This window comes from Alligator sinensis, unplaced genomic scaffold (genome assembly GCF_000455745.1).
Source record: "Alligator sinensis unplaced genomic scaffold, ASM45574v1 scaffold157_2, whole genome shotgun sequence".
In the NCBI taxonomy this organism is placed as follows: Eukaryota; Metazoa; Chordata; order Crocodylia; family Alligatoridae; genus Alligator; species Alligator sinensis.
The window spans coordinates 2146946-2171349 of NW_005842107.1; positions in this window are offsets into that span (position 1 = coordinate 2146946).

Consider the following 24404-nt stretch of genomic DNA (forward strand, 5'->3'; position numbering starts at 1 on the left):
ATCCAGCATGTGTGGGAAGGCTGCAGTCAGGAACAAACAGCCCTCTTCAAAAATCTTTGCAGGAGATCTCAAAATGCATATATGTAAGTGCTGCAGTCAGTGGGGATCCTAGATCTAGAACATCAGACAAGATTTCCTTAAATACTGTCTTCTCCATCATTCCAGTTAGATCAGTGGAACAATTTCCTGGGAACTGGAATGAGAGATGCATTTCTAAAGTCCAGGCAGTATCCTAAGAGTGCCTCAGTCCCTGAACTTAAGCAGAGAGCCTGGTCCCTCTACTTCATTCAAAGGACACACAGGCTGATCACCAATAAAAGTGTGAGGAGAAGATGAGATAAATTATTCTGAGCAATAAATATGTTGGGGATAAAAGAATTTTCTTTGCAAACAATTCATGCAAACAATCTGAGACAGAGACCAAACATGCTGACAAAAATATTGGTTATGAATTATTCACCCAGCTCTGTAAATAATAACAATAATTATACTTCTTTCACAAACCAAGGGCTCAATTTTCCTACTGTCAATTGACATGTGAAGCATAATTTTTTTTTAAAGGAGATAAAAGAAAAAAATACTGGGAATAAGTTATTCATGGGATTCAACACGCAGAAGTGATGGAAACCCAGTTCTTTGTGATTTACCTTAATAAAATGGAGGATAATACACTTCCAAGATTACAAAGAATACTACAAACATGTGGGAAAATTAGATCCAGTAGATTTGAATATAGGATAAGCCTTGAAGGAAAGAATGCGAAAGCTTAGACTGTATCTGAAGAGTTGAGAGATGATGAAAATAGATCCACAAGTGATTATGGAAATTCCCTCCAACCACTATGGATAATGCAGTCCATCATCCTGGAAGAAAAGGAAACAGTGAGTCTGCATGGTAAAAAATAAGATACTGCTATTGCAAGAGGTGGCATTATCACCATTAGAGCTGTGTGCAGAGTAAATTTATTCTACTCATTTCTTATTCATGATTAACAGAACTGTAAAAATCATATCATCTCTTCTACTTTTTATTCAGGACCAAGAAGAGATGGACAGGGGAGGAGACTTAGGAGGTTGGATACATACAAAGCTAAACTGATGTGTAGTCAGTTTTACCCTTTAAAACATTGTAGTAAAAACAAGATATTTTGGGGAGGGAGAGAGAAAGAACGTTACCCATTTTACTAAATCAATGGGAAAAGCTACCTTGCACCCCCACACACCTCAGTGATCAATCCAGTAGTTCATTCTGGCTCCCTACCACCAAATCAATCCAGTTTGGCCAACTCCTGCATTAGTTTTGCCCCTCACATTTGCTCAGGATCTCTTTAGCAAAGTTACCTGTCTCCCGACCCCACTCTCAAGCCTATAGGATGCATGCAAGCCAACATCAAAGACAGCTTCCAAGAAGACCTCTTCCCTACCATAGACATCAGCTATATGAAAGACGAGGACACTAAGCAAGAAAACATGGATCAGAAGCTGGCAGACTGCTGTGGGTGGCAGCTGCGCTTCCAGGTTCTAAGTAAAAAGCCCGACCAGGCTCTGGAGACTTTGTCTTGTTGAAACAAGACCCTGAGATAAGAGCCTTATCAACTTCGTTGAAACTCTTTCAGTGAAAACTTCCAAAAGACATCTTCTGCTGTTGATTTCTTGGCTCTCCCTTGACTTGGACCACTTGCCCAGCCTCACAAAGTAAGTGGAAAGCACAGGACAGAAGCTGAATTAACACTGCAAGGCTGTGATACGCTTGCTGTGCTCTGGCTCCTCTTGCATTTCATCTGGAGTACTTTGCAAAGGTAGAACTCAAGGCAGGATGTGCTACCGTAACCTGAAAAGCCCAGAGTTTTTATACACTATAGGGCACATGGAAGAACAGGTTAGATGCATATTCAGAACTATACTTCTAATGGACTCTTCTGTAGCAAATACTACTCATGTTATGGATTTAAATTACTTGTTTTTCATGGCTCATAAATAAGAGCATGAAGCCCAGGTGGTCTAAAGAATCATTACCACAGGCTATCAGTATATGTATATATACTACAGCAGTGGCTCTGAACTTGGGGTCCATGTACCCTCAGGGGGTACGTGAGATATGTTTCATACTTTTTCTAACACAGGTCAAAGGGCGTAAAAAATTAATTTCCCATTAAAAGGGGTACGTGAAGTCTCCCTCTGAGACCAACGTGTATGTCGACTGAAAAATGGTTCAGAACCACTGCACTAGAGAATCCAGAAATGCATGTACAAGAGCTATGCCATAACCAGCTCTGTGAAGATATGCTGTATTTTCAAACTCAAGGGGTCTTAGGAATGCAAGTAGCAGCAATATTAAATCAAGAATATCAACTAGTAATTCTGTATATGGTTAAGCTTTTCTAGTTTTTAACTGTCAAGAAGCTCTAGAGAGGAAGATGACAGGTGCCCCGCAATGAAATACAGAGGAGTGCTGTCCAAGGGGAACATCATTCAGCCTGCTTATTGTTTTTTGAACAGGCTTTTTTTTCTTTCACTGCAGCGACACAATACCACTGTGAAGTGGTGCTTCACTTAATTAAGTCAAAACTGAGAGTAGCATGCATATTAATGAGCACCCTAATGAGCATTAATTTTTGATGTTCTTCGTTAACAAGCATTATAAACTATGACAAATTTCTGTTTGACTGAATGCCAAAATGTGGATGAGTGGTTGTTTAAAATTGGAAATCTGAATGCTTCCCCTGGGATTAGAATGCCGTGCATAAATAGCCTTGGCGTTTGCAACGTCAAACAGGAAAATAAATGCCATGACAGGCTACCCGTCACTGCCCTTTTACACATGCCTAGCAGAGAAAACACTCGCATCTTGTAAATAAATGGAGCTGATCATTTAATCTGAAAATTTAGTTAAAAGGAAATACTAAGCCCTCAAACAGCACAAGAAGATCCCTCTGTTTCCACTGAGAGTGAGAGACTTGGTTGAGTGTCACATTTTGCTCAGGTTATCATATTTCTTTTTTTTTTTTCTGCTGACACACTGCATTTTGTTGCAATAATAATAATCATAGGCATTTTGCCCAGGGACATTTTTTTTTCCAGGTGCAGCAAATGTTAAGAGAGCAAAGAGAGATAAATGCTGTGTCACTTCAACTGGAGTGAAGCTCATCTCATAGCTAAGACAAAGAGGTGGTAGTTTGGAGATCTAGGCTCTGTCAGAAGATTTTGCCATGGACCTGCTGTCTGATCTTAGTTTTCTCATCTGCAAAATGGAGATAACAATAGTTGGCTCACAGGGGAGCAGTACTGCTCCAGTCATTAAGGAGAATCTTCAGGTGCTGTGGAAGTGAAATGCATTTGTGTTACAAATTAATATGATGTGCCAGCATTTACAGGGACCATTTACAGTGACGGCAGTTTAACACCCTGACGTTTTTCGTGCCTGGCTGATCTTCAAACTGTACTACCCTCTTTATTCCCGGATGTTTTAAACTGACAACGATGTTTTAAATGAATGTTTTAAACTGGCAATGACATCATCTCATGTGTCTATTTAGTGCACGCAAATACCTGGACTGCATGTACAGATCCTGGGAGTGCAGAATTTGCTCCTTTAATAGTGGCATTTGCATGTACACGTTAGATACATCTTAAAAAGAAGGAGACCTATTTAAAAATCTGGCCCACACAATGAACTAGCCATGGTCTACATGACAATGATCTGCTGGAGGAGCAACATTGATTGAGGGCATGAAATGATCTCACTCTTTAGCCAACAAACCTGCCTCCCTAGGACACAAACTAGCGGGTGTCTTCTGCCAGGAGAACATCTCCCATTTGAGCTCTCTCTGGGATAGTTCTGGCTGCCAAAGAACTTCTGTCGGCAGAGCTGTTTGGTCACACTAGAGGCATGGCCACCACAGCACTGCTGCCAGAGTTAGGGAGCAACAACTCTCATAGGGCACATCCAGATGAACACACACGTGCAGAATGCAGTGTGGCAGACCTGTTTTCAGTACCGTACACAGCATGCGCTGCACATGCAGGTATTCCCCATACTGCTAATTTGCAGTGCCGGGAGGGAGAGGATGGTGGTGCATGTGGTAGTACCATGCGCCACCTAAAACCAGAGCCTGGCCAGCCTGGTCAGGATCTCTGCTGCAGGATCGCAGCAGCTGCAGCCCCCAGGACTCCAGGTAAGGCTGCTGGGGCCAACCCAGGCTCCCCTATCCCACCCAGGACAATGTGCCATGCACTACAATTCACAGGCATTCCCCAGGGATAAGTAGCAGTGGCACATATTGTGCTGCTGCTATTTGTCCCTGGGGAAACGCACATGCACGCTCATCTGGACGCACATCCCTGCTCATGGGGATGCACCCATAGTGTAGACAACCACAGAGATCTGTGGAGTAGCCCATGGTTCTGTTGAATCCATGCAAGGGACACCTGTGTCATCTATACAGAGTTTCCTGGTGCCACTTAACACAAGCAATGAACCGTGTAGCTTACCACAGAGCAACCCCTCAAAAACATGCCTCTCTGTCTTTGCTGCATGGTTGCCTTTCGTTCATTTAGAGGGATCCCAAGTAACTAGACTTCAAAGAAACTAAATGAGTTTTAAACACTTTCACTTTGATTTTGAGCCTTATCACCATCAGGTTAAAGGATGACTAAACATTACCCAGTAACTGAAACTATTGTCACTTTCCAGACTGCCCTGGTTCAGAGTTACAAATAGCAGTGAGTTTGTGCCTAAGTGTATAGTATATGCCAAGGAAGGGGGAAGGAGAGGGCTGTAATCAGAAAAAAAAACAGCCAGGGGAGGGCATCTGCTTCAATGAGTTTCCTGCAATTACTCCTATCCAGCCACCCATGCTTTCACGCTTTCAAAAGGCCATTTTTGAGTAAACAAAACCATTTTGTCCAACAAAATCAGAACTCCTCTTCAAAGCAGGATTTGCCACATGGGTACTAAAGCATTAAGGTTGCAGTTACCATTATGCAGGTCAATATGCATCATACTCAACAGGTGGCTCATTGAAGGGGTGATACAGCCAGGTTTTAAGGAACAGCTAACATACACGTATACATATACCTATGGAACAGAACATGCAAAATGGACAGACACCTCTTATAGACAGATAAATTGATGACAGTTATGGGGTATCGTGTTGTAAGAGGAAACGTATATAGGAAGTCTTTATGAGCCTGTGATGTGTGATCTCTTGGGACAATTCTATTGAACCCTGTTACCCAAAATATCTCCTTGTCCACCCCATAATATGCAGCCAACAAAATATCCCTGTTTCCTGTTCTGCATTATCCTCACTGCTATTTGACACACACTACACCAGCCACTGCCTATTTGATTAATTTAATTAATATTCTTCTAGCTGTACTTACTCAAGTGGATTTTTTCCTTTACTGCTGTTGCTGCTGCTTATAAATTAGAAGACAGAGTTGGAAGGAAAAAAAATACCGTTGTCATCTTCATGTGTCAGCCAGTCCTGAATTCCAGTGACACTTAAAATAAGAGAAATATTTCTGACACTCACACTGATCCAACTTGCCTGTTTTCTACCTGCTGAGCAGCTTGCTGTCTTGCTCCTCCAGCTGCGGAGGTGAAAGCTGTGATGGCCTTTCCAAGTAATCCATCTCAAATTTTCTTCTCCATTTTCAGTGTACTTTCTGTTGGTCTGTGTTTCATTTTCACTTTGATATTATTCCAAATAATCAAAGTAAGGAAGCAACTGTTATACATGTCTTTCAGAACCATCTTCAAATTAGGGCAATTTCAGCATCCAACAGGACAATTCAAAAGCTCTTCCATTAATATTTATATACTACAATCACAGGATGAAAATGAAAAGCAGGCTAACATACAGCCATTGCCAGTCTGTAGTTGGTATTATCATTCTTATTCTGCTGTCACAGTGAATAATCACCAATGACAGGATTTTCTAAATTGTGTTTTATTAGGCCATTGTGGGATTTTGAGTATTTTTTTTTCTCTTTAGAGTAATAAAAGCTTTGGCATAAACCTAGGGACAACATAAATTAAATGATTAAATGGGAAACCAATAAATCTTAAGATAAGAGTGATCAAATGGCTACAGCGAATGACGTGACTTCAATTCCAGAACTTCCCTTGAAAACTGTGATAAATAACAAACAATCTTGCCCTAAACCTAGGAAGTCTGTTTAAATTATCTTCCTTGCTCACCTTGGAATTAGTCCATTGAAGATATTTAGAGGGATGGGAAAAGTTAGGAATCATGACAATCTTCTGATGTTGCAATTGGTCTAGAAACAAACCTTTGCATAAATTGAGAAGTGGTAAATGAGAGATTTTCCCCCATTCCTGCATGCGTCTTTCTTCCAAGCATGGGCAGAGCCATGTCGGCTTTGGAAAATCCACAGTGTGGTTTTTTAGGCAGTATGTAATGGGTTAACAAGAGGCGCTCTCTTTTCCATATGGGAAGAAGCGTGTTCCATACTATGTACCAGTAGTCAGATGACTGCTGCTGCATCCATGTGACCATCAGGGATCCTACTGCAAAACCGCAGCAAAAATAAGAGAGAGCCAAAATGGCACTACTGCTCACCACAGGATGCCACCATGCTTTTAGTAAGTCATGGAAAAACACAGATTCCACAGTTTTCCATGGCAAATGAAAAATTAGGATCCCTGCTGATCAGCACTCCACTAAGCAGGCTAAAACACAGGCGAGGAAAGTGCCAGCTAGGGCTGTGCAAAGCTTCAGGTGCTTATTCGATTTGGAGGAGATTCGGCCCAATTTGGCAGCCAAATTTCCAAATCTGAATCGAATCAGTAGACCAGTACAAAAGTCCGAATCAATTTTAAGCTCTCCAAGTTGATTTGGAAAAGATTCGGAGAGCTTTGGAGATTCGGGCAGGCTCTGCTCAGTGCCGCAGGGAGCTGGACCTGGACTCCGTGCTGGTAAGTAGCGGGTGGGGGAGGGAGGGTAAGCCCTTATCCCCCGCCCACTCTCCCTGGATGGCTGCCCCACCTGGCCCCAGCTCCCGGTTCTTTAAAAAAACAATTTTTAAGTCCCCACTCACTAGTTGCTGCAGCAGCCTCGGGGCCTCTGGGGGCTCATGGCAGAGCTCCCCCACACAGCATGGGGTAGTGGGGGGCAGCAGGGATTGCCCCTCACATGGGAGGAGCCAGTGGGTGTGGGGATTTGTTTTTTGAGGGTATTTTTAAGGGTGGGAAGCAGCCAAATCTCCGATTCAGATTTGGCCGAATCGATTCGGGACACTGATCTGAATCACCAAATTGAATCACTGTCCCCCGAATCAGCCGTATCTGAACCCAAAGCGAATACTAGCTGCTTCGCCAGAGGGATTTGGTGGATATACTAGTGCGAATACTAGTGCCAGCCAGAGGCATTTTGTGGATGAGGAAGGAGATTGCTAGAATAAGGGATATCTCCCAAGACAAACCTCACTGGGAGCTATTGCATTCCTAAAGTGAACCCTAGATGTGCCAATACATCACAAAGGAGTCATCTTGGTACTTCTAAATGAGAAATGCCAAAACCTTTTGAGCTGTTCTCATGAGGCTTCCTTCTCTGCAAGTGCAATCAGGCTGTTTGAACAGGCAGATAAGCTCCAGTTAACACACCACATTTCTGAAGGCTCGTCTAAGCCATCCTCCCAATGTTCTGCAACAAACCTGTGTCAGTCCCTGGAAGGACTGAAAAATCCCCAGTCCCAGACTTTTCACAATACTGCATGAGATGACATCCTTTGGAGGAGGAGAGGTAGCTAAAGCAGACCAGCTACTAGGGCTGACTGAAGACCGACAGTGAGGAATAAGCAGCCAATACAGATAAAGACTCTCTCAAAAAGTACAGAACTTCATCACGGCCTATACCTGGAGCAACACAGACCGAGGATAGCCTTTGAGAGCTCAGGTACAGGCACTGGATTAAAGAGCAGCTGCAGCAATGTTGAGCAAGTTGCTGATAATGAGGCAACTGAGTAACCTTTGCTACTGAGAAGAGCCAAGCATCAGAACAAAGTTGCTGCAAGTCTTTGTAGAGGGCAGCACATAAAGAAGCTGGCTTAGCTGCCAGGCCGTGCAGAGGCAGGAGCAGCTGACCACACAGCTGTGAGCCTGCTCATAGGGAGATATGTTGAGGAGAGGCTAATGAAAAACTCTTGTGATGGACTCTGAGAAACACAGATCAGGTAACCAGAAGGGGGAGGAATTAGTAAGTGTGTGTATATATATATATATATAATTTGTATCCGAGGCCAAATTAGCCAAAATTAATTCCAAATCCAAGAGTCCAGAACTATAAGTGGCCGTACTACCAGCAAACATCCTCCACCCGCACCTGGGGTTTCAGATGTTTCCAAAACCTTTGGTGGGCATCCTACTTGCAGGCCCAAACCCGGAGGCTTGGGGTTCAGATGCCCCTGAGTTTTGCTTGCCTTTAGCCATAAGGCCCTCAGAGCAAGCAAGGGAGAAGACTCCCATTTCCATACACTGGGCTAAAAGCTGCTGCACCTTGGTGGGTACTGAACCACACCAGAAGAGCAGTTCTCCCGCGAAGCGGGTCAGGAAAACTGCCTTCTTGAACACAGATACATGGTATTTTCCCTGCCAGGTTAAGAAGCCACTACACTTGATCTGAGCCTTCAAGAGGCCAGTGGGTGCTACAGCAACCCTCTGAGTCAGATCCTGTTACAGTTGCATGTGCGTGCAAGTGCACACGCATACATGTGTGTGTGTGTGTGTGTGTGTATCTGCACAGTATAGATCAAACTGGCCTTCTTTATTTCCAGGTAAAGGTTCAACGATGCATTCCGTAATCCAGACCTTTTCCTGTTGCAATCCACGAGCATCTTGCCCAAGCAAGGAGTCTGAGATCAAAACCAGAATCAGACTTCAGTCTGCCACTGAGATCCACACTTATCTGAAACATCAAAGGCCTGCTCTCGCTGGTCACTGGAAGAGCACAGATACACTGTAATGAATATTACACCGACCAGTAAAATAGATAAATGATTCTGCTATTTAATGTAGCTCTTGGAGTGATTACTAAAAGTGGAAGCCTGAATTTAATACCTTCTTATTCACTTATAAATGCTGCAGTGAAATTTAGTTTAATGTTGGCTGGATTTTGTGAGCTAAAGTGCTAAACTCCATTAATTTTCTGCTGATAAAATGTTATTTTAAATCATTCTACGATATATTTTTTCTTCTTCCCTAGGTTTTTCTGGATTCCTTTCTTTCCTTCCTACCCTGTAGCTGCATTACAGATAGCACATAATTATAGTTGAAGAATTACATTCTAGAATATTTTCATTACTAATATCTAAGGGGGCAATACAGGTGGTCCAAACTTCCAAGCTAGGTTTTGTGAAGAAAAGTCGTAATATAAACTAGTTTTAGCACAAATGCACTCACTTTTCCATTTTTTAATTATATTTGAGTATTCTGCTTCACTGCATACAATGCAAACAATGAAACGGTGTGCTCGTACGTGAGACCTTGATATTGTAACGAGGAACTGAGACAAACCTGATTAGTTGAGGTCCATTGATCAGGCTGAGTGACAAGCAAAAAATTAAACTGGCTGCTTAAATTTAGAAATGTTTGTCTTTCATATGATCAATCCCATGAAAGATACCATAAGGCAAAACAGTTTTACACTAAGGCAGCAGAGTAGGTGATCCAAAGACTGAAGGAGATAGTGGAGATGACTGGATACAGAAGGTACAGGACATACATTACCCCTGAGTGAGTACCCTTGAACATATGCTTCTTGTGTATGAAGCTTACATTAAAAGCTTAGGTCAGCTTATCACCTGATAGAGCATATGGCAGGGAAGATCCAAGGACTAGAGATGAAGCAGGAAATGATAATGGAGTTCAGAGAGGGATTCAAAGGTATGATGGAGAAGAGGAGCCTGCGTGGACATATCTCAGACACCTGCCAAATATTAGGAATAAACAGAGTCTACAAGGAATGAAAAAGACACTGATAGTCGCACAAAAAAAAAAAATGGTTAGCAGTCAGAGAGAACAGAGATCAAGTGAGAACTGCCAGACAAAGCTGAGCTAGACCTTGTAAAGGAAACTTAAACAGCAAACGGTTCTTCAACCAAAGAGAAAAAGGAAAGAAGAGATTGTGTTAAGGATGAGGGTTGAGATTAAAGACAAGTCTCAGTTGTGACCCAAAACTAAAATGCTTTGCCTCAGAACAGCAAGGATATGAAACCTAGGGCAAAGACAGGGTAGCCGATAGGAAAGAGTATGGAAATGGGAACTAACACATCCAAGATGGAAGCAAAGTTCAAAATAGCCAAATCCTATCTGAGAAACAAGGTTTTTTTGGTGATATACTTTAATGGACCAACTACAGAGTTGGGAGAGGTGCTACATCACCAATACAAACCTTGCTGCTTTGATATTTCCTAGACCATTGCAGCTACAACAGCACTCCAAGCCTTTTACAGGTTACCTTTTCGGCACCAAAGTGGACTGCCTGCTACAATCCTACTCCATCCTCCTCAAGTCCCTAGAAGAAAGTGGATCCCACTCCTCACTGCTTTTCACTCTCCTCCTCACTGCTTTGTATGATTTAAAGGCTATGCCAGTGAATACAGGTATGTTTTGTATCACGGCGGGCAATTATTTTGGGTAGAGGGCCGCTTACTGAGTTTTAGCAAGCCATCAAGGGCTGCATGACAGGCAGCCCAGGGCAGATAAATATTAATTTTCTAAATTTGGGGGGGGGGGCCGGGGGCCAGATAGAATGGCCTGGCAGGCCGCATCCAGCCCCCGGGCCGCATTTTGCCCACCCCTGTTTTATATGCTGACACTGGGAAGACTAGGTAATCTCAACTCCAGAATACTGAAAGGATTGACACATGAAATCACAGATCCTGTAGTAAGGGTAAATCAGGATTACAACTTGGTACCGTATGGTACTAATGACTGGAGAACAGAGGATGTAATACCTGTATTTAGAAGTGGGGAGGAAGGAGCAAAAGGGAATGGACCAGCAAGAACAGTCCCATGCAGTCTGTCCTCAAAAGTATTCAAGACTTCAGAACAAATTTTAAAAGAAGCAAGAATTAATTACTTGGAGAGAAAGGGAAAGACAGAGAAAATACATGGGCTCTAAACAAGGGAAATGTGGTAGATTCATTCTTGCTGGATTCCAATAAAGAATTTGGTATGATTAATAGTTAGGATAGAGAAAATGGGAATTAGGATAAAAATGATCAGATGGATAAAGAACTGGCTTAAGAAAAGATGAAAACATGTGCTGAAAGGAGAATTATTGAGTAGAAGGGGAATTACAAGCGAAGATCCTCAAGAGTACATCTTGGGATTAATCTAATGTGTGAATGAAATCTGCTGATGAGAGAGTAGGGAAGCCATGTAAATACAGAGGAGGGTGGGATTCTGTGCAGGGAGAACTGAGTGACCTTGAAGACTGGAGTAATAGAAACAGAATAGGATTAAATAGTAGAAAAGATAAGCTTATGCATTAAGGGATTAATAAGTATTTCTGCTATAAACTTGGAGCTCACCAGTTGAGAATGACTGCGTTAGAGGAAGACCTGGGTGTATTAGTCTTTCACAGATCCCTGCCAGTATGATACAAGTAGTGTAATAGGAAAATACAATCCTAAAATTTATTAGCCAAAATACTGCCAATAGAGACAGGAAAGAGTCAATGTCATGGCATGAAGCACCAGCAAGACCTGATTTGGTATGTGAGCAATTCTGGTCACCCAGAAAAACTGAATTCAGACTGAACCAGGTGCAGGGAAGGGCTACTGGGATGATCAGAGGAATGGAAAGCTGATCTTATGAGAGAAAAGCTCAAACAGCTTGGTTTGTGTAGCCTAGCAAAATGAAGGCTAAGATGGGATATGATTGCTTTCTGGAAATACATCAAGGGGTAAACAGCAGGGAGGGAGAAGGGCTATTAAAACTCAACAACAATGTTGGCACAAGAACAAATGAGTATGAATTGACCATGAATAATTTAGGATGGAAATGAGAAAAAAAAGGTTTCTAACCAGAAAAGCAGTGAGGTTCTGGGACAGCCTTCCAGTAGAAGAAGGGGGACAAAAAAAGAAAAAAAAACAGATCTACTTTTTAGATGCATCCAGACAAATTTATAAACAGGATTATATGACACGGGTCACCTGACACAGCAGGAGACAGGACTCTGGGATCCAGGAAGTTCCTTCCAGTCTCATATCCTACGTTGCAGTGGCAAAAAACTTCACCTTGACTCTGAGAGGAGGTGGGAATTAGGACCCAAGAGAACTCATCATATTTTTAATATTAAAGACATTGTTGTGACACAATTTCAATTGACTGCAACAAATCAAAGCCAGCTCTGCAATAAATGTCTTTATAATGCATTGTTCTGTAGCCATACTCTGAAAGTCCAAAATCAATAAAAACAAAATGGTGACATATGTTTGTATTATTTGTAAAACTAAATGCATGCAAGAAGATCTGTCACTGCAGGATTAATAGAGTACAAGATGTTCTGTTTGTTGGGCATCTGATTGTCTGTCTTGTAATATGAATTTTGAAATAGCTGGGGATTTCTGCTCGTCTACTTGCCGGTTTGTGCTGAATTTCACATTAACAATAAATCACCCTGTGTGTACAGTTTTCTATTTCAATTTGTTGCAACATAACTTCATCAATTCATGTAGGGAATAGGGCCACACGCATAATGAGTAGAAATTGGATAATAAAATATTAGTAAGATATAAGAAACTAAAACATTTGAAATATTAATACCAAGACCCTGAAATACTCCTTATTGCCAGTCAGCTTAACATACCCTTAGGGGCATATACCTTTTTGCCCCCCAAATATGTGGGAGACAGGAGAGAATGAGTGCAAGTCACTTAAATATGCTGCCTGGGGGGGAAAAACCCCATCCTGTTGAAATGCACAAGCCCATTTAGAGGCTGTGTGAAATAAAGACACATTTCATTATGACCTCAAATCAGCATTATTACTCCAGCCAGTCAGATTACGCCTGGCAAACCAGCTATTAACCAAGTTTGGAATATTTTTCTATTCCTGAGTCTTTCAAAAATTGAATGTAAAAATCGACATTTCAGGCCTGATTCCCAGCCCTCTTCTGGCCATGCCAGTGCCACCAGCAGGGATTTCCTTGGCCAGGAGTTATGTCCCCAAGTGACATACAGATGACATGGGCAGCTCTACCCATTTATTTCAGTATATTGTCACTTACCCACCTACAGGGTAACCCCAGGAGCCCCACGTTTCCCTCCACTGTTTGCCCCAAGGAACAGACCAAGGTTTGCCCTGGGATAACTGCTTATCCCCACAAGCCCCAGCTCCACTACCATTATACTACCCCTCAAAGCTGCAGCAAGGGAGTCTCTGCCAGCTCCCCGAGGTTGTGAAGGACATGTTAGGCCCCCCCTTTCCATAGGATGAGTTAGCCTGGAACACCACTCGCCCGGAGATCACTCAGTAGGGATACAAAAGGATTTCTTACACAGAAGAAAAGAATTATACACGAAAAACTGATTGTAAAGTTTAAAGACAGAACGAAGAGACAAGTAAATTGTCTTACCCTCCCACCTAGTCCTTCAGAGACACCTGCCAGCATTTTCAGACATCAGCCTTCCTTCTCATCCTGCCAGCCCCGACTGCTGGGCACCTGGACTCTTCCTCAACCGGGGATAATTCAAAGACCCTGGCCACCTTACAGATAGCCTCTAAAACACTCACAAGCCAACCCATTCCCTCTTTCCCCACAAATTCCTCAGAATCCTTTAGGAAATTATTATCTGGTAGGGGCAGTTGGAGGTCCTTTTGCTTATGGGCTTTTGCTATTGAGGGATTAATTTTCCCATTACAAGCAGACAATGCCTTAGGTGTCCATCCCAATAATAATTCCTTCTGTCACCAATTGGGACTGACAGCTGTCCTTGCCCTAGAACATAATGACAAGGGATACTTAGCAGTTTTGCCTACTACCTTTTCCTTAAGTATGAGTCCTCAATTCCTTGGACTAAACCCTGTCCAAAATCATGAAGATACACACAGACAGTATAACAATCTGTACAGTGAGAAAAGCAGCATAAATAAATACAGCATAACATTGGATTTTCAATGAGACCACACATACCACGTCAGTGCAACAAACACAAGAAAATGTACATGACACCCCACAAACCCCCACCAATGCTTGGTGATTATTTAAACATCTAAAAGCCCATCCCTGGACAACAACGCACTTAAACCGAACCATGGTTGAAGTCTCATTGACATCACCAAAAATTCTGTATATATCCATGTGCTTTGCCTAGATCTTTGTCTCTCTCCTTTTAGTATCTCCCAAGAGTTTCATCTTCTGAGGCATGTGGGGTCAGCCCAGTTTTGAAGGCATGTTTCTAAACATATCTAAAGCAAGAGACTTAAAACCCAGAAGCAAACTTTTTTCAAGATCAAAAGCTTTTTGATATTCTACCAAAGGCAGCTCTCCTCTCCTGTTGTGTCATGCAAATAGGCTCATGAATTGAATAATTCTCCTCAGCTAAGCGGGATCATATTTACTTAGCTTATGTGAACAGACAAAGGAAAATATACCACTTGCTCAATGTGTGCAAAATTTATGTTATGTAGCTAACATAATGTGTTTAACAATTTTATCTGAATTTCAATCTAGGACAAAACAAATATGCTCTCTTAATCCCAAGACATATTATAGCAGTTGCATGTAGGGCGATTTAAAGTTTTAATTCATCATTAAGAACACTGTACACATACAGGTTTTTCTTTTCAAACAATAGCATGCAAAGCTTCCAAAGTCATTAACAACTTAATTAGCCATTTAAACAAGAGAAATCTTTGCAAAGTTCAGTTTGGTGCATATGAGTTCCAAGGTGTGGAGAGCCACCGTCTATTATTTAAACAGAGGTTTTTGACAATTAGGCCAAACATTTTCTGTGATGACTTCTATTTTGAAGGTCTTTCTCTAAACCCTTCCTAGCAAACAGAAAGTATACAATTGTGCTCCAAATTTATCTTCCCTTATGGGAAATGTGCACTGCTCTTTTCTGTATACTCAGGACTCCGTGAGTACCAGGGACCCTGGTCTTCTCTGATGAAAAAAAAAAACAACCAATTTTTGAATTAAAAAAAGTAACCCCAAATCCATATTTTTCTATGATTAAAATGAAACACCACTATATCTATATCTAGTGCTGTTTCATTTTAGTCACAGAAAAAAAGTCCCCAATTTTCAGTGTGACAGGGGACACGCTTGGGACCAAGAGGCTCCTAGCCATCCCCATAAGCTCTTGCCCTTACCTCCTGGGTTGTTCCTGCTGCAGCTCCGCTAGGTGATGTTTGTGCCTGGCTGGCAGCAGCAAACTGCAGCCTTTATATACCTGGTTCTCAGAATGGCTGCTGCCATCAGCCACCTGCTGGCTGCCTGACTCTGCCCTTAAGGTGACAGGCACCCAACAGTGCACTGCCACATTCACATTTTAAAAAGTAACCCAAAATCCACATTTTTCCGTGATTAAAATGAAACACCACTAGATAGATAGATAGATAGATAGATAGGTTTCATTTTAATTCATCATTAATTCATCCATATTTTTCCATGATTAAAATGATAGATAGATAGATAGATATAGGGGTATTTCATTTTAATCAAGGAAGAATGTGGATTTTGGGTTACTTTTTTTAATCTGAAAATTGGGGATTTTTTTACCGTGATTTCCTTGGGCGTACCAGGCTTAATTGTGCAGGATTTGACTGTGCAGAATAACATAAGTTGGGCCATGTTTTCAAAATAGTAGCCCCTTATCTGTATCTGCAATTTGCTCACCTTTTAGGATAGATAACTGCACAGTTCAGTGCGACTTCAGGCTCCAAAAGCAGTTGTAACATTCTTTAGGATTAGGAGAGATGATAAATGCTTATCCTGAAGTTTGGCTTTCCATCTCCACTAAGGATCTCGCTCAAACTTTCTCCTTTTAACCTAGGTTGGATTGATGTAGAGCCAAAATACTTCAGGAGTAACTTTCAAAGCAGACTGGTGGAATGAGCCACACTTGTCCCCATCAGTGTGCATGTTGCATTCTGCGGACTGCAGCGGGGAGTAGGAGAAGGTGTTATGGCTCCGATTCCTTCCCAATCCTTCTTTGCCCTGGGTGAGGCAGACAGAGGGTGGACCTTGGAGGACACACAGGGGAATTAGTCTCCCCTGTGAGAAGGGACTGAGATTTAACAGAGCCCTGTAAAGAAACATATAAAACAAGTAAGATTCTTACTAAACCCCTTGCTCATGAGCCAGTCCAAGTCTGTCTCAGTATGAACCATTGTGCTGAAATTAGGTACGGTTCACATGTCATTTCACGTTTGTGTAAAGAGGTACTCAGAAAAATTTGGGGTAAGGAACCTGTTTACACTAGTGTACTCATTAGCTTCTACCCCAAGTAACACATCGTAAGTGCTAATACTCTGCACTCAAAATACTGGGTGTATGATCCTGGCCCCAGTGAACTCAACAGCAAAGCTCCCAGTGACTTCCATCAAGCCAGGATTTCATCCTTAAGGTCAAACCCTGAGGCTTTTTGCAGTCAAAAACTCCTATTGAGCACAATGGGAATTTGAAAACAGAGTTAGTAAGGACGTCAGCTCATAACTCAGTCTTCTGCAAACCACCATTATATAGCTGATATGTAGGAACATCAGCGTTTGTTCTGAGCTTCAGGGTTTCACAAGAAAAGGCAGTGTGGCAGTTTGATAGATTGTATTACTATCTTCATTTGCTTCTACTCGGAGGAGTTTTTCCTCCAGCTCTCCAATCCCATTTGCAAGTCTTTTTCAGCAAACCCTCGCAGTCAAGGATGATTGTCTTTCATGATTGTCTTACCTGTGTATCCAAAGATGGCCAATGAGGCATTCTGCCAAGAGCCATGTGGAAGCTGATGTGCAGCAGCTTCTCCATGATACAAGAAGTCATGAGCAGGCATCTTCCATGAAGACAGATTTTCCTTTCGGGCCAGGGCTGTCCTGCTACCCAGCGCATCCACATAGTGGAATGACCATCAGGGAAGTTTAGCTGTGAAATAAGCAGGGATAACTCTGAGAAATAAGCAGTTGCAAACGAAGCAGCAACAGCACCACCAGGATGTGGTGAGGACAGCAGATGGCAATGGTTTCCCTCCTGAAAAGCCACATATATCCTTGATGATGCTGTGACATGGCAAGTACAGGTCACCTCTATAATAAGCCCACCTCCTAGTCATGAGCCTACAAGTCCCCAACGGTGGAGCAAGCAGATGTTAGAATCTCGATAGCTGTGAAGGTGGATGAAGGCTGCAGCGAAACAAGATCCCGAGTTGTCCTGGGCTCCTTGCCATTCGATAATTTGCAATTAACGGTTCCATGGCTTCCTATTGTACCATGCAGTATCTTGTCAACACACTAGAACTTGTATTGCATTTGCATGTATAATATCAAATCTCCCAAAAGTGCGTTTTACCAACTTGTTTGAAAAGTGACTGTGATGGTCTTAAACTTCAACTTACATAGTGTATTATTGTCATAGAAACCCCACGCCAATAGGAAACACAGAGCTAACATGACATTAGAATACTGTGTACATCAATACAAAATCCATGCCAACTTATATTTTAGAGAATGCCCTACATTAAAGGACAGGGAAACCATATTACCCAAAAAAAAAAAAAAAAACAAAAAGATTGTAAATATTTTTTCCCAGAATTCTATTAAAAAAAGAAAAGAATTCAAGTTTGTGGACCAAACAACCCTCATTTCAGTGGGCTGTACTAGATGGCTTAATAATACTGTAGAGTTTTTATTTTCTATTGCTGTGATTGTTTATAAAACCTTGTTTGATAAAGATAAAGTTTGGTCTTTTTTAACTGCGGAGGCCATCACAGCACTTGTCAGGACTTGCCATCATCTCTAAACACCCATGCTGGTACTTCACAGCGGTGATGCTTTACATCTTGTTCCCCGAGTCACGTCGCTTTGTTTTACGTTACTGAAGTATAAGAATGCAACACAATTGACCTGTCATAGCACAGGAATTGGAAAACAACTTAGTTTTTGAAAATGCAGCTTAAAGAAGAACTTGCACATACCTCCAAGCCTTTTTCCTTTGAAAATGTGCTTCCTGTGGTTCGAGATGGATTTGTAACATGGCTTTGACATTTTGTGAACGCCCCCAACCAAGCATTGAGAGTTATTTTGTGCATTTCATTTTCAATACACGATGAAGAGAAGATACAAAAGTGTGTAAACTTGAAATAATAGGACTTAGAAATCTCATAGCTCACCATGTTAGGAGGAGAATTAACCCTAGGGAGGAAAGCTTTTAAACATCCAGAAACATGCAAGTGTTTTCCTAAAGCCTTCCAAAAACTGGCTCACAAGCTTAGAAGAACAAAGCAAAGAGAACAGCAAAATGAATTGCTATTAGTAATAGTTTTATTATAGGACACATTTCAAGACTTGCAAGATTAATCCCATTAGATATTTCAACACTCAGCAGGGGCAAGATGAAATGGTGGCAACGGGACTCATAAGAAATGCAGGATAGGAAGACAACCCTGGAATACTATCATTGCCTGCAAAGAAACAACACTTTCATACAGAAAAGCAGCAGCCTATCTAACCAATTTTACACAGCACATAAGGGTCAAAAACAAACATCCATCTATCAAAATGTGTTTTCAGGCACACAATCATGCTCCCATTGAAGTCAATGGCATGTGTGCCACTGAATCAAATAGATAAAGGATTAGTCCCTTGAATTCAATGATGCTAAGAAGCTTTGAGTTAAAATATTCTTTCATCTTACTGAAACATGGGATGAAATAGAAAAAGTCTCTCTGTAGGCTACTACATTCTGCACATCTCAACAAAATATTCTGAACTCGGTGGCAAATTTCCACAGGTGTCGATGGGTGATGATCAGCTCTGCTTCAGCTTGAATCAGGCTTGGTGAAAACCAGCTGCCTTAGTAAAATGAAGCTGCTTTGGAAGGTGTATACTGTATTTCTGGATGCTCTGGGGAGGTCTCAACACAGAAGATGCTTATTAGAGTTGTTTGCTTTTATTGTATTGCATTTTTATTGTCACAGCTGACTCTCAATAACTCTAGGGCAAACGTAAGGCCCAATTCTGCAGGGAGCTGTGCATGCTCAACTCCCATTGAACTCACTGAGCATTGACAGGTACACAGGAGCATAACAGAAGGCATGCAGCACCTGACAGAAACCAGCTCACTGGGGAAAGCAGGTATTGAAATAATCTTGGAAAAAGACCTGAAGCTTTTAGAACTGCCACTGTACAGGAATATGCACAGTCAGTAACCTTGATCATTTGAAACCATACATTTAATTAAACATCATTCTCCTCAGAGAAGAACAAGCTCACATTTTGCATACATTCATCACATATTACATCAGTTGGGCCTTGCTGATGGAGGAGGAAGCTAGCAAACTCTCAATGTATTATCAAGGAGAACTAAAACTGAAGGAGGCAGAAGAACAGTATTGACTGGCTAAAGCTCTAATGTCTCCTCAATGCATTGACATTGGCTAGAAAAGGCGCATGGTAGCCTGAAAGCCACTGTGAATTAACCACTCTTGGTTGGTTACAAACGTAAGACTTACGAGACATAAGGGACAACCTTGGCTCCAGACAGCCTATTTTGCAAGTATGAGGACATACGCTGGTAGACCCAGTTCCTATTTTGACACTCAGATGGCAATAAAGTGAGTAGCACCAAAATCCCACCTGCCGAACAGCCCATTCTTATATGGCAATGAGAACTGTCAGGCACCCAAGTTTAAAATTAGTCCAATGCTGTTCCATAACAAACAGCGCCATACTTGGAAATTATTTTAAAACAATTTGGAAAAGCCTATGGGGCTCCTTGAAATTTATTGCAAAACATAAACAGTATTAAACTACAAAACAATGAGAAAATGGCACTGCTTCCCATATGTTCAACATGTAAAATGGATATACAGCCCTTTCGATAGCAATAGTAATAAAGAGAGAGTTGGCTGGGTCAAATGGCATACTGAGCTTTATTGTTTGTGTTATTTAATCCCCACCTTAGGTGTACAAGCGCACTGCAGACAAATAAAGATGACAAGTCTCTGCCCTGAAGAACTTACATCTGCAGAGTGAATATCTGTGAAAAACACCTTTGATTTATGTCAATAGCGGAAGAAAGAAGTGACACCCAAAATCTTGCTTCTTGAAGTTCTTTGCTGGCTGTTTTCAGTTAGAAAGCTACCACAATGAGTCCTGGCTCCCAGAGGGTTTGTATAAAGCTTCTGTGGTGCTCAAGGGTACTGCCATGAAGCATCATTTCACCCACCTGCTGCCCCTCCACATATGGCAAGCCTGGAAATGAGGTAGTGAGGCAGGCCTGAGGGCAACCTACACCCCCTTGCTTTCATGCCCATCAGGACAGAGCTCGAACCTGATGATAAAGAGCAAGTCCCAGAATGGCTTTACTGCCTCTTCAGAAAGCAGGTGAGCAGGACAAGCTTCTCAGCTGTTCAAGCTGGAGTGCTGCAAAAGCAGAACAGAAATAGCAAGAGCGTCATATAATCTCCTGGTATGACGACAGGGTGAAGGGAGTTCTGGTGTCAGATACTCTCCCGTTGGCAGGGGTGAAATTACGTGCACAAATCCTTTTGAATGTTCAGGACTAATAATTTCCTCATTCTGCGCCATCTATGGAAGTTGTAAAATCTCCTTCACTGGAAGTTTTCAAGAAGAGGCTGGACAGACACCTGTCTGGGAAGAAAGAGCAAATCTTGCACCCGTACAACAACATGATGACTGTTGAGCCCCCTTCCGGCCCTCTGACTCCGTGATAAAGCAAGAGATTATCACAAATATTCTGTGTTAGAGGCTAACAATGCACTGCACACTGTCACATGCAGCTTAAGCAGAGTAAACTGGAGTTACTAAGACAAGTCAAGTCTCAAAGCACACCATCGTGTTCATTTCAGCTATAGCTAAAAAAAACCAACAGTAAAATCCAGATTATTTTTTTTAATCCAGTTATTATATTAACTTCCTAGCTAGTTCCACAGACTCAGAACCCTTGCTCCTCTCCATCCCCAGGCTATATTAGAAGAGCCTGACTTTAACCTGAGGCCTGTTTCTAAGACAAACTAGAGGACTCCTCTTCCTTGTTCCCAATATACATGCAAAACACAACTATGAGCACTGCCACTGCTCCCTACCTTTGTTCACGTCACAGTCATCTTTGCCCTCCCCCAAGCTGCAGTATTTGGTGAAACCAGTAAAGTATAGCCTCTGTCCCTCAAGCTGATCAAAGACCAGACTGGGGGAAGGTTAAAGGAGCTCCATTTCAATAGCCAGAGACCTAGCTGAATAACACTGAGTTTCTTCTTCATTTCATTTCTGTCAGAGACATTAGGTGGCAGGTGTTCAAAGGGAGATGGGGTGGAAAGGTGTGGGAGAAAAGAAGGAAAATAGAGGTATTGATTATCTGCAGAGAAGGGGTACCAGCATCTGAACACCCTCAACTCACAATTAAGTCAACTAAAATGTGCATATGTAACACTTAAGATAAATGAGGATGATATAAAAGCTAAAAACTACAGTATTTTTACTGAGTTGTTTCCCCAGTCATCTCATGCATTTTAGCTGCACCATTTGGGGAGCAAAGTGCTAATTAGATAGAACTTGGCCTAAAGTGAGTTTGCATATCATAAGAGGACCAATGCTGGAAGCAACCACTGCTGTGGTGCCTGAATAAAAAAGCCAAGCTGCTTTTTAGAAGTAAAGGAAAAGTAGAAAAGCATTCAAGTTGTAAATGGCAGATCCTGATTTCATACTCAACAAGGTACTAATGGACTCTTAGCCTGTCTCTAAAATAAGTACACACACATCATCCTAAGCTGTGTTTGGAATAAAGTGGAACATTAGTCACCACCGCATCTTTAGACTTTGGTCATCTTGACCCTGCCAGAGTAGGCATGCAGAACAAAGGACAAACAAGTCATTTCTTCCAATGTGCATCAGAAAGGAGCAACATAATATTAGAGAGCATTTCTATGATGGCAGGAGGACTCAAACATTTAATGATTCAAGCCACTTACATGCTGAAACTTGGTGCAGGGTTTTATCACGCTGGCGTGACAAAAACAAAAATAGTTTTGCAACCTGTGCGTGCGTGTGTGTCATGAATGGATGACAAAGCCATGATGAAGCATAAACAGTGAGAATAAATAAAAATAAGATGCAAAAAGGCAAAAATCTCCATCTGTCACAGGAAACATCTGCCATTCATCTTCCAAAAGTGCATAAATTAGCTTCTAATGCTCCGGAGAGTAACAAAATGTAAAAGAAATCCAGGAGGGATGGAACTGTGACAGTTTTATTGTAAGCAATGGCAAATGACACAGCCTGTTAGAAAGATGTTGTAGTGAAATGAAAACCACGGCATATCCAGTGCTTTGTGAATGTACTGTTGCTCAATGTCAACATATAAACCATATGAAAGCAGGGTTCTCAATAGTGTACTAATACATTTCTCTTCCAACTAGGAGTTTCTATACAATATGTAACTGGAACAGAATGCTCTACTTGAAGTCTACAAGAGATCACAGACATAAAAAATAAGCTAAGCAAACAAACCAACCACTTATCTAGAGTGGCTGATGATTTTTCTCTGCTTGTGATGAGAAAAGAAATGGACACAGTATGATTTGGACCATCTGCATCCAAATGAATATCCACAGAAAGAGGAACACAAGAACCCAACTACTATAACCATCTCCATGCCAAAGGACAGCAAAAAGAATGGCAACAGCTTAATTCCTCCACCTGCTCTGTAATGTGTTCTGTATGGGATTAAAAGGACTTTTTGAATATTTTTTTCCAATGACTCCACCTGAGTTGACAGAAATGCATCAAAGCCAGAATTTGGTTATTTTGTGGAACACATTCTGGATGCCTGGAACAAGGATGAAAATAAGACCATGGAGATTTACAATTAATCACACCATTGTGGTTAGGAAAAAAAGAAGCCAATGTATACACCCTAACCAGCATGTACAGCTCTCTATAACTACAGCTAGGGACAGACATCCAAAAATCCTGAGTCTGAACTGATTCAATCTTTGCAAGTTAGTGTAACCTGCAGAGGTAGAACCAATCTGCAAATGAACAGACATTCACTTTTCATTCCAGAAATGTAGGCACATGGCTGCGGTGGCTCAGGCCAGAAGCCCAGGGGTGCTAGAGCAGCCCTCCCTTCCCTTCCACAGGGAAGCTGAGCTGAGGGGGGGTGTGGCCAGGCCCCAGCAGGCCTGAGTATGACTGAGGATGCATTTAAACCCCAACCTTGGCCTGCAGGGTTTGGGGGAGGGAGGGGAGAGGGAGCATGGCCAGATGGGGGCATGGCCAGACCCCCATGGCAGGGGAGAAGAAGGAGAGGGAGAGCCCTGCCTGCCACAGTGGCTCTCTGACAGTCAGGAGCAATCCAGGCACACAGGTCCACTGCCTAGCCCCAGAGGAGGTCTCTTCCCCCTCCTCCTCCACCCTCTCCCCTGCCCTGTTAAGCTGCTGCAGGGCAGGGAGGGGGGTTCTGTGCGGTGCTGCCCAGACTGGTCCAGCCTGGGTGCGGGGAGTGGCTGTCAATCAGCTGCAGCCCCTGGAAAGGGCCCCGCCCCCACAGCCCGGGCCCGCCCCTCTCAGCCCCAGTTGAGGCAGCCACATGGCAGGGCCAGCCTGGGCTATGGGGGCAAGGCCCTCCCCAGCAGCTGCAGCTCAGTGACAAGGAAGCCAAGCCCTGTCAGTGAGAGCAGCCCAGCCCGGCACACAAGTGCAGAGGCTGGCCAGGCAGCAGGCTACCCAGGCTAGCTCAGAGGTGCCCTGGGGGCTCACGTGTAGGGGGGAGGAGAAGGGGGAAGAGCTCCCCTTCCCACCCCATGGCGGTGGGGGTAGTTGGGGGCTGCTCCAGCCAAGCTGTGGTCCACTGGTGTGGGGGGAGGAATTAAACTCCCTCCCTGCCCCCTTAGCCTTAAGGGGCCATGCCAAGTTAGCTGTGGTCCCTGTTGGTGGGACAGGAAAGGAAAGGGAAAATAAACCCCCTCCATGCTTGCTCTCCCTGGGGCACTCTGACAGAGGATGCTGTCCCTCTCCTGCCCCTCGCTGCTCCAGTGGCAGGGACAGGGGCATGGCCCCATTAAGGCAAATGAGACAGGCAGGGAGAGAGGGAGGGGATTAGTTCCTACCTCTGTCCCTTCTGCTCCCCAGACTGCAGCTTGGGTCTGCCAGCCCTGGCCTCCACCTCCCGCCACTTGCCTGCAGACAGGCAGACACTG